The sequence below is a fragment of the Rhinoderma darwinii genome, chromosome 2, assembly GCF_050947455.1.
Source record: "Rhinoderma darwinii isolate aRhiDar2 chromosome 2, aRhiDar2.hap1, whole genome shotgun sequence".
NCBI classification, from domain to species: domain Eukaryota; kingdom Metazoa; phylum Chordata; class Amphibia; order Anura; family Rhinodermatidae; genus Rhinoderma; species Rhinoderma darwinii.
Genome location: NC_134688.1, coordinates 467,090,453 through 467,102,711, shown reverse-complemented (window position 1 = coordinate 467,102,711; position 12,259 = coordinate 467,090,453). Strand labels below are relative to the sequence as shown.

The 12,259-nt window shown below is 44.2% G+C and overlaps 1 protein-coding gene across 1 annotated transcript in view; it reads right to left on the bottom strand.

Moving 5' to 3' along the window:
• The window catches only part of BACE2 (beta-secretase 2), a 46,163-nt gene that overhangs the window by 17,956 nt on the left and 15,948 nt on the right, over positions 1–12,259 (bottom strand). The window lies entirely within an intron of this gene.

The following is a 12,259-nucleotide window of genomic DNA, read 5'->3' as shown; positions in this document are numbered from 1 at the left end:
TCTTTTGTGTCCTATTCAGTCATTTCGGAGACGTCTCAAACCTACATTGTTACATTTTATCCAGCGGCTCCCTCTAATTTGTAGTCTTGTGTGTCAGTCTATACTGCAGCTTTGGAATTCTATTCACAAATTAGAACGCTCAGGATGATCAGGCCTAGAAGGTCTCAGAGAGAAGAATGACGAAGGGCATCTCATTGGGTGGGAGCACAACTATTTCAGCAGCAGAAAATCCCTGCGGGTTCTGGGCCGAATACGCTGAAAGTTCTTCCTCAGCGTATACGTCCTGTGTGAACATAACCTTAAGAATCCACAGAATGCGCTTATTTCCGTGTGGAATACGTTGATTTTTTTAATTTGCAAATATGGATGGAAAATCTGTGACAAATCTTATACGTGTGCCGCCAAAGCAAGATGTGGCATCATAAGGAATGAAAAATATAAAAACCTGCACCAAAATATGAAACATAGACCTGATGTAATCCAGCCGAATACTTCTCACAGCTGAGGGTTTGCTACAGTTTTATCCAGTCTAGACAATAATCACATCCTCGGCACAAATCAATCTCCTGTCCCAGTAGTTTGTTACAATGTATCAGCCTGGGGTTCAGGCGGTTAACTTTAGGCCGGGTTCGCATGTAGCGTAAATACTGCGGATTTACCACAATGGATTTTGTTGCAGAAAATCCGCAGCATAATCCAGTAGCAGCCGAGTGGATGAGATTTGAACAAAGGTCCTCCACGCGCTGCGTAAATATGGAGCGGAAAAAACCGCTTCATCCCGTGTGACCAATCACAGGCTGCAGCAGTCACACGGGATGATACGTCATCCCAGGAGGCGGGGCTGAAAGATGTCAGATGAACGCATCGTCATGGCTACAGGCAAGTATAGATTTTTTTTACATGCAGTTTTTCCAGTTTGGTGCGGTTTTTCGGCCGGAATTCCCTGCGGCGCCCAGGGCAGATACGATGTGATCTCTTACGCAGCGTATCCCTCCCCCCGTGTGATCATAGCCGTACATTAAAAGACATTCCTGAAAGAGTTAACTTTAGTTATAAACATTTTATTTTCGACGTGTGGTAACGGGGAGGTTGTCAGCGATCCAGTGGTTTGATAGATTCCAGACCTGTCAGAGGCTAAATAAATACAGTGCTGAGTAAGGGAGAAATATGTTAACGGAGTAATACATGGAGCGCCCCCTGTGGCCGGAGTGAGGCACCTTTATCTCTAGAAGGAGAATTTCCCATGTTAATGTGAATTGTGCAGAGGTCGTGTGTGTAGCTGTGGAATGTAAACTAATCAGCGGCGCCCTCATCTGCAGCACAGCACGGCCATTCAAGGGTCTGCTCAACGCTCAGCCTCACCCACAGAGTGGCAATAAAGCAACACAGGCGCATTGTATAGACCCGGCTGTGGTGCCACGACAAGCATTGTTACATTGTATCCAGACCTCAGCCCACGTGTAGCAATCCCAAGATTGGATTAATCTTGAAGTGATTGTAGACTTTAGGTGTAATGTCCCTTTAATTCAGAGGATTTCCACCACCCCGAAAGAGCACCCCCAACTATCAGATATTTATGGCACATCCCATCGACGCTGATCCTGCCGTCATGTGTTAAGGGGGTTTTACACAGGACGACTATCGGGCAGCCCAGCGTTCATATAACGCTCGTTGCTGATAATTGTCCTGTGTAAACAGGGGAACGATCAGAAGATGAACGAGCAAACGCTGGATCATCCGCTGGTCGTATCGTTTAAAAAAAAGTTAAATATAATAGTGGCCGGCAGCACATCTTGGTGTGCGCTGCCGACATAATAATGGATGGGGACGAGTAATCGTAGTAACGACCGCTCGTCTCCATCCATAGCTCCGTGTGACAGGAGCAAACGAGCGCCGATCAACGAGGTCTTGTTGATCGGCGCTCCCTGCACCGGCCGATGTAAAAGGGCCTTTACAATTCGAAATCGTAACAATTTGTTCAGGAAAGGAGATCATGGAAGATTATTGTGTTCTTACCAAAGGAGATTTGGTAGTGACACCTCATTCACACGACCGTTGCGCCACTCGGGCTGTTTTTGAAAGTGGCATCCGATAGTTTTCACGGACCCATTCACTTTCACTGACGGGACTCGGCCGGCGCATACGTTGGTGTTTTTTGTGCGTGTTGCATTAAATTGTTATCTCACTTCTAAACATTGATCAGGGTAAAATAACTCGTGTATGGCAATATTCTCTCATCTTCATTTGCTGTACAGTGGAATAAAATCTAGTGTTCCCAGTTATAAGCCAAGTCATCCTGGCTAGTGGCGAACTCTGGGCGGTCAATGGGATTATCGGTAGATGTCCAGAACACCCCCCCCCCCCATGATAATTGGCTTTTCTCACATAACCCCAACACGGAGAACATTTACAGCCAGTGTGACTGATAACAGCAGCTTCTCTTATTACAATGCACTTATATTCTTATACATAGGGGGCAGTATTATAGTAGTTATATTCTTATACATAGGGGGCAGTATTATAGTAGTTATATTCTTGTATATAGGAGGCAGTATTATAGTAGTTATATTCTTGTATATAGGAGGCAGTATTATAATAGTTATATTCTTGTATATAGGAGCAGTATTATAGTAGTTATATTCTTGTATATAGGAGGCAATATTATAGTAGTTATATTCTTGTATATAGTGGCAGTATTATAGTAGTTATATTCTTGTATATAGGGGGCAGTATTATAGTAGTTATATTCTTGTACATAGGGGGCAGTATTATAGTAGTTATATTCTTGTATATAGGAGCAGTATTATAGTAGTTATATTCTTGTATATAGGGGCAGTATTATAGTAGTTACATTCTTGTACATAGAAGCAGTATTATAGTAGTTATATTCTTGTAAATTGGGGCAGTATTATAGTAGTTATATTCTTGTATATAGAGGGCAGTATTATAGTAGTTATATTCTTGTATATAGGGGGCAGTATTATAGTAGTTATATTCTTATACATAGGGGGCAGTATTATAGTAGTTATATTCTTGTATATAGGAGGCAGTATTATAGTAGTTATATTTTTGGACATAGGGGTAGTATTATAGTAGTTATATTCTTGTATATAGGAGCAGTATTATAGTAGTTATATTCTTGTAAATTGGGGCAGTATTATAGTAGTTATATTCTTGTACATAGGAGGCAATATTATAGTAGTTATATTCTTGTATATATGGGGCAGTATTATAGTAGTTATATTCTTGTATATAGGGGGCAGTATTATAGTAGTTATATTCTTATACATAGGGGGCAGTATTATAGTAGTTATATTCTTGTATATAGGAGGCAGTATTATAGTAGTTATATTCTTGTACATAGGGGTAGTATTATAGTAGTTATATTCTTGTATATAGGAGCAGTATTATAGTAGTTATATTCTTGTATATAGGAGGCAGTATTATAGTAGTTATATTCTTGTATATAGGAGGCAGTATTATAGTAGTTATATTCTTGTATATAGGGGGCAGTATTATAGTAGTTATATTCTTGTATATAGGGGGCAGTATTATAGTAGTTATATTCTTGTATATAGGAGGCAGTATTATAGTAGTTATATTCTTGTATATAGGGGCAGTATTATAGTAGTTATATTCTTGTATATAGGAGCAGTATTATAGCAGTTATATGCTTGTATATAGGAGGCAGTATTATAGTAGTTATATTCTTGTATATAGGAGGCAGTATTATAGTAGTTATATTCTTGTATATAGGAGCAGTATTATAGCAGTTATATGCTTGTATATAGGAGGCAGTATTATAGTAGTTATATTCTTGTATATAGGAGGCAGTATTATAGTAGTTATATTCTTGTACATAGGAGCAGTATTATAGTAGTTATATTCTTGTATATAGGAGCAGTATTATAGTAGTTTATATTCTTGTATATAGGGGGAGTATTATAGTAGTTATATTCTTGTATATAGGGGCAGTATTATAGTAGTTATATTCTTGTATATAGGGGCAGTATTATAGTAGTTATATTCTTGTATATAGGGGCAGTATTATAGTAGTTATATTCTTGTATATAGGAGCAGTATTATAGTAGTTATATTCTTGTATATAGGGGCAGTATTATAGTAGTTATATTCTTGTATATAGGGGGCAGTATTATAGTAGTTATATTCTTGTATATAGGGGGCAGTATTATAGTAGTTATATTCTTGCATATAAGGGGCAGTATTATAGTAGTTATATTCTTGTATATAGGGGACAGAATTATAGTAGTTATATTCTTGTATATAGGGGGCAGTATTATAGTAGTTATATTCTTGTACATAGAAGCAGTATTATAGTAGTTATATTCTTGTATATAGGGGCAGTATTATAGTAGTTATATTCTTGTATATAGGAGGCAGTATTATAGTAGTTATATTCTTGTACATAGTAGCAGTATTATAGTAGTTATATTCTTGTACATTAGACATGGCCACCACTAGATTCCCAGTCTAGAATGACTTAAAAAAATAATCTTCCTTCATTCATTCAGCAGCAGTCTTCAGATTTCGACATGCCCGATTATTCTTTCCCTACACATTAGATGGTCGGCAGGTCTCACAGAAATAGTTTGGCCGACATTTATCCAATGTATATGGGCGGATGTTACCCAATGTTCACACAGAGGTTTTTGTAGGCGGAAATTGTGTCTCAAAATTCCGTTTGGAAGTTGGAGGCAGATTTTCCTCTCCCTGCACGCTGATTTTCGTCCGCGGCCATTGAGCGCCGCGGGCATAAAACGCCGCGAAATACGCTTTCTCTGCCTCCCATTGATGTCAATTGGAGGTCAGAGGCGTAAACGCCAGAAGATAGGGCATGTTTCTTCTTTCTCCCACGAGGCGGTTTTACCGCTCACGGGAAAAAGACGCCTCCCATTGAAATCAAGGCATTTTAGGGCCGTTTGACGTTTTGCGGCGCCGTTTCCGCGTCAAAAAACTCAGTGTGAACATAGCCTAAAGAGGTTTTACAGGATTAGAAAAAAAACAAACAAACATTGCCGCTTTCTTCCAAAATCCGCTCTGCCAGTTTGTTGGGTTTTGATTATACGGCGTTTACCATACGGTACAAATGACTTGTTAACTTTATCCTACGGGTCAGTTCGATTACGGTGATACCAAATTTATAGAGTTTTAATTCATGTTTTGTTTTACTCATTTTACAAAATCAAGACTTTATTTATCCCATACGGTAAATTAAAAAATGTTACATTAATAGTTCTAAATGCTACGGATGTTGTGTAAAAATAAATAAATGGGAGGGTTTTTTTGCACTTTAAAGGATATGTTCACACAGGGGGGATATACTACGTAAAAGCACACAGTGTATCCGCCACGGGCACTGCATGGAATACGAACCGAAAAACCATACCTAATTGTGGTGCAGTTTTTTGGCTGGAATGTCTGGAACAGAAAACCGCACATAAAAAATAAATAAAAAAATGTTTTTTGTTTCATACTTGCGTAGTGATGGCGACACGTCCTTCTGCCGTCCTCCGTGACATTAAATCACATGTGACCGCTGCAGCCTGTAATTGGCTGCAGTGGTCACATTGGATGAAGTGTTATCCCAGGGAGGTCGGCCTGGACAAAGAAGCCCAGAATTCTCGTTAAGTAAAAGATTTTTTTTCACTGAGTTGCGATTTTATTGGCGGAATCACTGCTTTTCCGCTGCAAAAATCGCAACCTCTGAAATTTGTTGCGGGTTTCAGCTCCCCATTCAATTCAATGGGCAAAACCTGTAACAAAAAAAAGCAGCGATACCGCAAATACAATTTACATGCTGCGGATTAAAAAACTGCACCGCAGGTATTTTCTAAGCGTTTTTCTGCAGCGTATGGAGATTTATTTAAATCTCATCCACTCTGCTGCTCCTGTATTATGCTGCAGGCTTTCCGCACTGAAAGCCGTTGCGGAAACTTACCTTAACGCCTCATTCACATGACCGGGTCCGAGTGTCGGCCGGTTTGCCGATTTTGTGAAGACAGAAGAAGACAGAAGAAGACAGAAGAAGACAGAAGAAGACAGAAGAAGACAGAAGAAGACAGAAGAAGACAGAAGAAAGAAAGAAGAAGACAGAAGAAAGAAAGAAGAAGAAAGAAGAAGAAAGAAGAAGAAAGAAGAAGAAAGAAGAAGGAGTAGGAAGAAGAAGAGGAGTAGGAAGAAGAAGAGGAGTAGGAAGAAGAAGAGAAGAGGAGTAGGAAGAAGAAGAGGAGTAGGAAGAAGAAGAGAAGAGGAGTAGGAAGAAGAAGAGGAGTAGGAAGAAGAAGAGGAGTAGGAAGAAGAAGAGGAGTAGGAAGAAGAAGAAGAAGAAGAAGAAGAAGAAGAAGAAGAAGAGGAGGAAGAGGTTTTCCTTTAAGTTAGCCATCTGCAAATCACCACCAACTCTTTACCTCCAGCCGTAAACCAGCTCGGAGGCACCGCTCACCCCTGCAGATGGCTCCAACCACCAGAAGACCACTTCAAAGGGATAACACCCTATGAAGTCTTCAAATGATATACCTTTTTGGGGGACGCATACCCCCGATGCGACCCCCCCACCATTTCGTACTGACCAACCTCAAGGACTCTGCCACAGCGAAACATGCCTTGACCCCCTTAAGCCTGTGAGTCCCTCCACACCACCACCGCCCTCTCAATTCCTTCTGCTAAGGCCAGGCTCCACAAATCAATCCTAACCTCGGTCAAATGTACTCCATCACTCCGCCAATAATTTCCGTCTCCTGACTCCAAATCCCTGTGCCGAACACAAATGCCCCCGTTCTTGGCAACGAAACGTGACACCGCTCGGTTTACTTTAATGCAGGCTTTGTTAACCCTCTCCACTGATCTTGCCAAACGCCAAAACTTCCTCGGAACTATGTCAGACCAAACTATAACCAAGCTTGGACCCTAGAAAATCCTGGAGAGCAACTACGAGACTGCTCCGCGTTTGAACTCTTGTGCACAGACACAGGCACGATCCGACATGCTTTATCCAGAATCTATGAGTTCTTGATCTCGCCCACCAACCTGCCGCCACCTCCGTATTTGCTCAGCTGGGAGAGGGATGCAAAACATTTACACCTGAACAACAAGACCGTATGTTTGCCATGACACATAAGTCCTCCATGGCCAGTAGATTCCAAGAGGCAGGGTTTAAGATATTGTCCCATTGGTACAGGGTGCCTTCCAGATTGCATGCTATGATCCCGGCGGTCTCGCCATTATGCTGGAGATGTGGGGACCATGTGGGTACGATCCTGCATATTTTCTGGGACTGCCCACTCCTGACTGGGTTCTGGTCCGAGGTGTGGCGCATTTCCTCAAAGTTTACGGATTACCCTCTGCCGAAATCCCCGGGCCTTTTCCTGCTTCATTTGTGCGAGGTCCCACTGCCCTTGTATAGACGTTCGGTAGTTAGACACCTGGTAAAACGCGGCTATTGTTCCTGCACTGTGGAGACAGTCCTGTCCTCCGACGGTGGGCATGTGGTTCAGCAAGATCCAGGAAATCATGAGAATGGAGGACCTCACGGCATCAATGAAGGGGACTCATGCCTCCTTCCTAAAAACATGGCGTGAATGGATTCGTTTCCAAACGACCGAGGAATATAAAATCATCATGGCCTCGTGAATTCCCGTCTAGATCCGGAATGTCAGGCCATCTGAGCGGACGTCCGCCCGCAGTGCCCCCCAGTGCACAAAAGTGTCCTAAAAGCCATACTAAGCAAGGGCGATGATCTGAAATGAAAAGGACAAGCATACGCACATGCAAGCCAATCAAAGCAAAAATACGAACTCACAACAAATGAGGGCGCACGTAAGTCCTAAACCTATTGAACTCCCAGCGGCCAATGTGACGCACCCCCTCGTCATCCAACCCCCAACGCCCAGCCTCAGTAGCGGCGCCGATCCGAAACGAGTATGACCCAGAACCAACTCCGACCTCAGCCAAGCATTTTTTAAATACAGCACCAAATTGATAACTACACAAAAACGAGCCATTCTCATGACGGAGCAATGGCGACTCAGGCACCCCACCCCGCGGCTTGAAAGCAATAATACAAGCGACCGGACACATCGCCGACCCCGGGAGGGCAAACAACACTATCCGCTTACCCTGTCCCAATTGATCAGTCTTGGACTGCCGCAAAAACAACTCGAGTCTATCCTCATATAGACCCACATCTTCCTGTCGCAATCCCCCAGCCCGCACCGCACTAGGAGAAACCAACTCACCAATTCTGAGTGCTCCAAAAAACGCTACAGAAAAAGCCAAATTAAACAACTCTACCTCATAAGGTGAATTACAAACAGCCCCCAGCGATGCGCCCAACGAACCAAGAAGGGTAAAAGACACGGGTCGCCTCTGATCCGCTTCAGTCCTGCCGTGACGCAAACCCTTCAAAGCTTGCCCTACCAAAAAAATCCTTGGACACATCCCGAAGACCCCGTAATTTAAAACCAAACGCCAACGCAGCAACGAAACGCGCACGAGCGACGGAATACATGGCCGTCACTCGGGACACATTCCGGTGATGGCCGTGTATTACCCGGCCCCATAGACTTCTATGGGGGCCGGGTAAACGGCCGAAAATAGGGCATTTCCCATTTTTGACGGCCAGGTTTCCCAGGCCGTCAAAAAATCGGTCGTGTGAATAGCCCCATTAGGGGTCTATTGTTCCTAATGAAGCCGGGTGACGGCCGATTTATGAACGGCCGGGAAACCGTCGTGTGAATAAGGGCTTAATGTTTTTTTTACCAAAACTTTATACACACCAATACTTGTAGAGCGTAAGTTGTAACATACAGCCGACACCCGCTGCGTATGGAGCAGCATCAGCTTTTCGGCCCGCTCCATAACGCTCACTGCGACACGCTCGCAAATTGCGGGCCGTGCACATGGCCGCGTGTATTAATATCTATGAGCCCGGACCACAGAACACGGCCGTAATAAGACTTGTCTGTTCTTTCTGCGGTCCAGGCTCCTGGAAACCACGGTCGTGCGCATGAGCCCATAGGAATGAATGGGGCCGCAATTCTCCCGTGGATTTTTCGGGGGAATTGCGGCCGCAAAAGCACGTGCGTGTGCATGGGAACATTCACATTCTGCTACCTTTTTCCCATCCCTTGGTTGAACTTGATGGACGTGTCTTTTTTCATCTGTACGAACTACGTAACATTATCGGTTACTTTTAGAGGCAGCAAACCGGCCCTGACCTTATCGTACTGCGCTAAATACATCAGCAGCACAAATCTCTCCTGTCGGTTTGCTACAATGTGACAGTGCAGGTAAACTTCAGTCTCCATAGGTAAACGAGGAGTATTCTACACTTGGTCAGAGAATGAAAAGAAGTTTCAAAATTTCCTATTTACATAAATCCAGATGATAATGAAAAAATATGAAATAAAAATACCAGTAAAATCTAAAGCCATTGACTTGTCAAAAATTCTACTCCATTTTTCAGTTAGATCTGTCCCGGGGAAAGCTGAGTGACCTCCGATATTGCTGCAGTTACAGGTCCCATATGGCATGCCACCCACCCAGCTTTACCAGGACTTCAGAACGGCAAATCCATCTACCTAGTTACGGAGCAACGCAACGATGGGGATAAATTACCAATAAATAGATTTTCCATGCAGGATTCTCGGAAAGCTGGGTGACTGTCTCAACCTGTGGCTGTCAGGGCATACCGGGAGTTGTAGTTTTGTCACAACCGGAGATCCCCACACTACAGACTATGGATATAGAACGTGCGTCCTCTCATGACCTCGGTCATCGGCATCCACCGGCCGGACATAAAAATGACATTTCGTTATTGCTCAAACAGCAGAACCTCCTATAAAATAAGACTTTGCGGCTCTTTCTATTCTTCAGCGGGTTAATAGATGTGAAAATTAGCAGCCAAATTAAAGAACGCCTCATTTACCACAAAGATTCCTAATTACATTACAAGCCCATCTGCTGCACCTCTTTGCGAGCGCGGCGGAGTGAGCGGCTTCCTGGCCGGGCTCGCATGCAATTATTACATGTTATTATTGGCGCTCGTTTTGTTAATCACGTTCGTTTGGCACTTTATAACTAGCAAAGCATCTCATCTGTTTAAACATATGTTTCGTGAAAGGAGCCGGCGCCAAGTAGTGTCACGCATCACGTCTCCACCAGAGATACCGCCATCTGTCGGGGGAACCCTGCCAACTAAAAGGGGTTCTCCAGTTTATTGTATGTATTTTTTTCTCTTTTTATTATAGACCTAGCTTATTGAGATATATATATAAGCTAGCGGGAAAAAGAAGCGTCCAACTCCCATTGACATGAACAGGGGGCAGAATTTTGCAACGGAATCCCGGTGGGTTCCGCTACAAAAATTCCGCCGTGTGACCAGGGCCTAAGGCCGGCTTTCCACGGGACAAATAAGCTGTATGAAAACCATGCAGCGTATCAGACCTGGAACCCGCCGTATATTCCGTCCCATAATCACACTATGGTGCGTTTCTCCGGATGGAATTTCCACTGCGGGAAAACAGCAGTAAAAACCACATATACTTTACGTAGGTCGTTGTTATGGCGTCGTGTCCCTACATCGCAGTCCGGTCCGGCCTCCCTGGATGACACTGCAGCCCATGTGACCGCTGCAACCTGTGATTGGCAGCAGCGGCAGTCACATGGGATGTAACGTACAAAATACACTATATAATAGTATGCTCTCAAGCTCCCTCTAGTGGTGGCTGTTGGTGAGGAATCCGCACAGAAAATTCATGACAACTCAGACACATCTGCTCACCAAGTTCACATGGAGTTTTGGCACGGAAACTGCGTCACAGTCCGCGCCCAAAAATGCAAATTTTAGCTGCTCGCGGGGGAAAAAAGAAAAAGTGGCATGCCCTTTGTTGCCGTGATTCTGCCTCTGACCCATTAAAATCAATGGGAGGCAGAAAAAGCGTTTTTTCACAGCTTTTTTTTGCCCACGCTGCTCAATGGCCGCAGGCGAATACCGCGGCAAAATGGGGCAGGCAGGGCAAAATCTGCCTCAAAATTCCCAACAACATTTTGAGGCAGATTTTTTCTGCCTGCAAAACACTGTGTGAACTAGGCCTTAATATTTCTAATTACATTTCCACATAGTATCCAAAAGTGTAACCGTTGCAATGTGACCAGAACTGTAGAAAACCACATGACACCTCGTCCGGTCAGGTGGTACAATTTATTAAGGGGCTTTGTAGAACCGCAAAGAGACCGCTGCCGGGTACGTGTCATAAGACTTCTATAGTGACCCAAGTAATCCCCCCCCCCCCCACCCCCATCAGCTGAGAGACTCCTGACCTTCTCATGGCATCACACGGCGCGGCCTCTTACAAGTGACTGAATACAAGAAATCTGCCCACCAGTCCGGGCATGTGATGCGGCCATTACGGGGGAGGGAGCAGGGTCCACATAGAAATTATTATATTATTGCTCCCACTATACAAGTCCTGGGATCCCAAGACAAACCTTACAGCCGGATTATTACAGAATGACAATAATAACGATTCCTCAAATAAACTTATCACTAGAATTTCAGGAGAAATAAGAATCTGAAGCAAATCCAGCCGGGAATATAAAAACGGCGTTCAGGGAAGACTGTCCGGCTGTGGAGGAGCTGCCAAGAAAACGGCAGGGAATTTGGTTTCCTTATGGCTCACCTATGGGCAGAGTTCACACTGGGTGGATACGCTGCCTAAAAGCACGCAGCGTATCCGCCTCGTGTGCTGCAGGGAATTCTGGGCGAAAAAAAGCATTTCGCCCGGAACGTCCGCTGTAGAAAACGGCAGCACTGAGCCGGCCAGCCTCCTTGGATGACGTTTCATCCCAGGAGAGCGCTGCGGTGATTGGCTGCAGCAGCGGTCACATGTGGTGAAGCGCCATCCTAGGAGGCCGCCCCTCTGACGTCATGCATGCCGACCTCCTGGGATGAGGTTTCATCCCATGTGACCGCCGCTACAGCCTGTGTATAAGGGTATGTTCACAAGCGTATCTCGGGGCGTTCGCACCTTAAAAAAACGCCTGAAAAAAAACGGAAGCAGAACGCCGCCAAACATCTGCCCATTGATTTCAATGGGAAATACGGCGGTCTGTTCCGATGGGGCGTTGTTTTACGCCTCGTTTTCCAAAAACGGCACGTAAAAGGACGCCTGTAAAAAAGTGCATGTCACTTCTTGGGCAGTTTTTCATTGACTATAGAAAAACTGCTCCAAAAACGGCC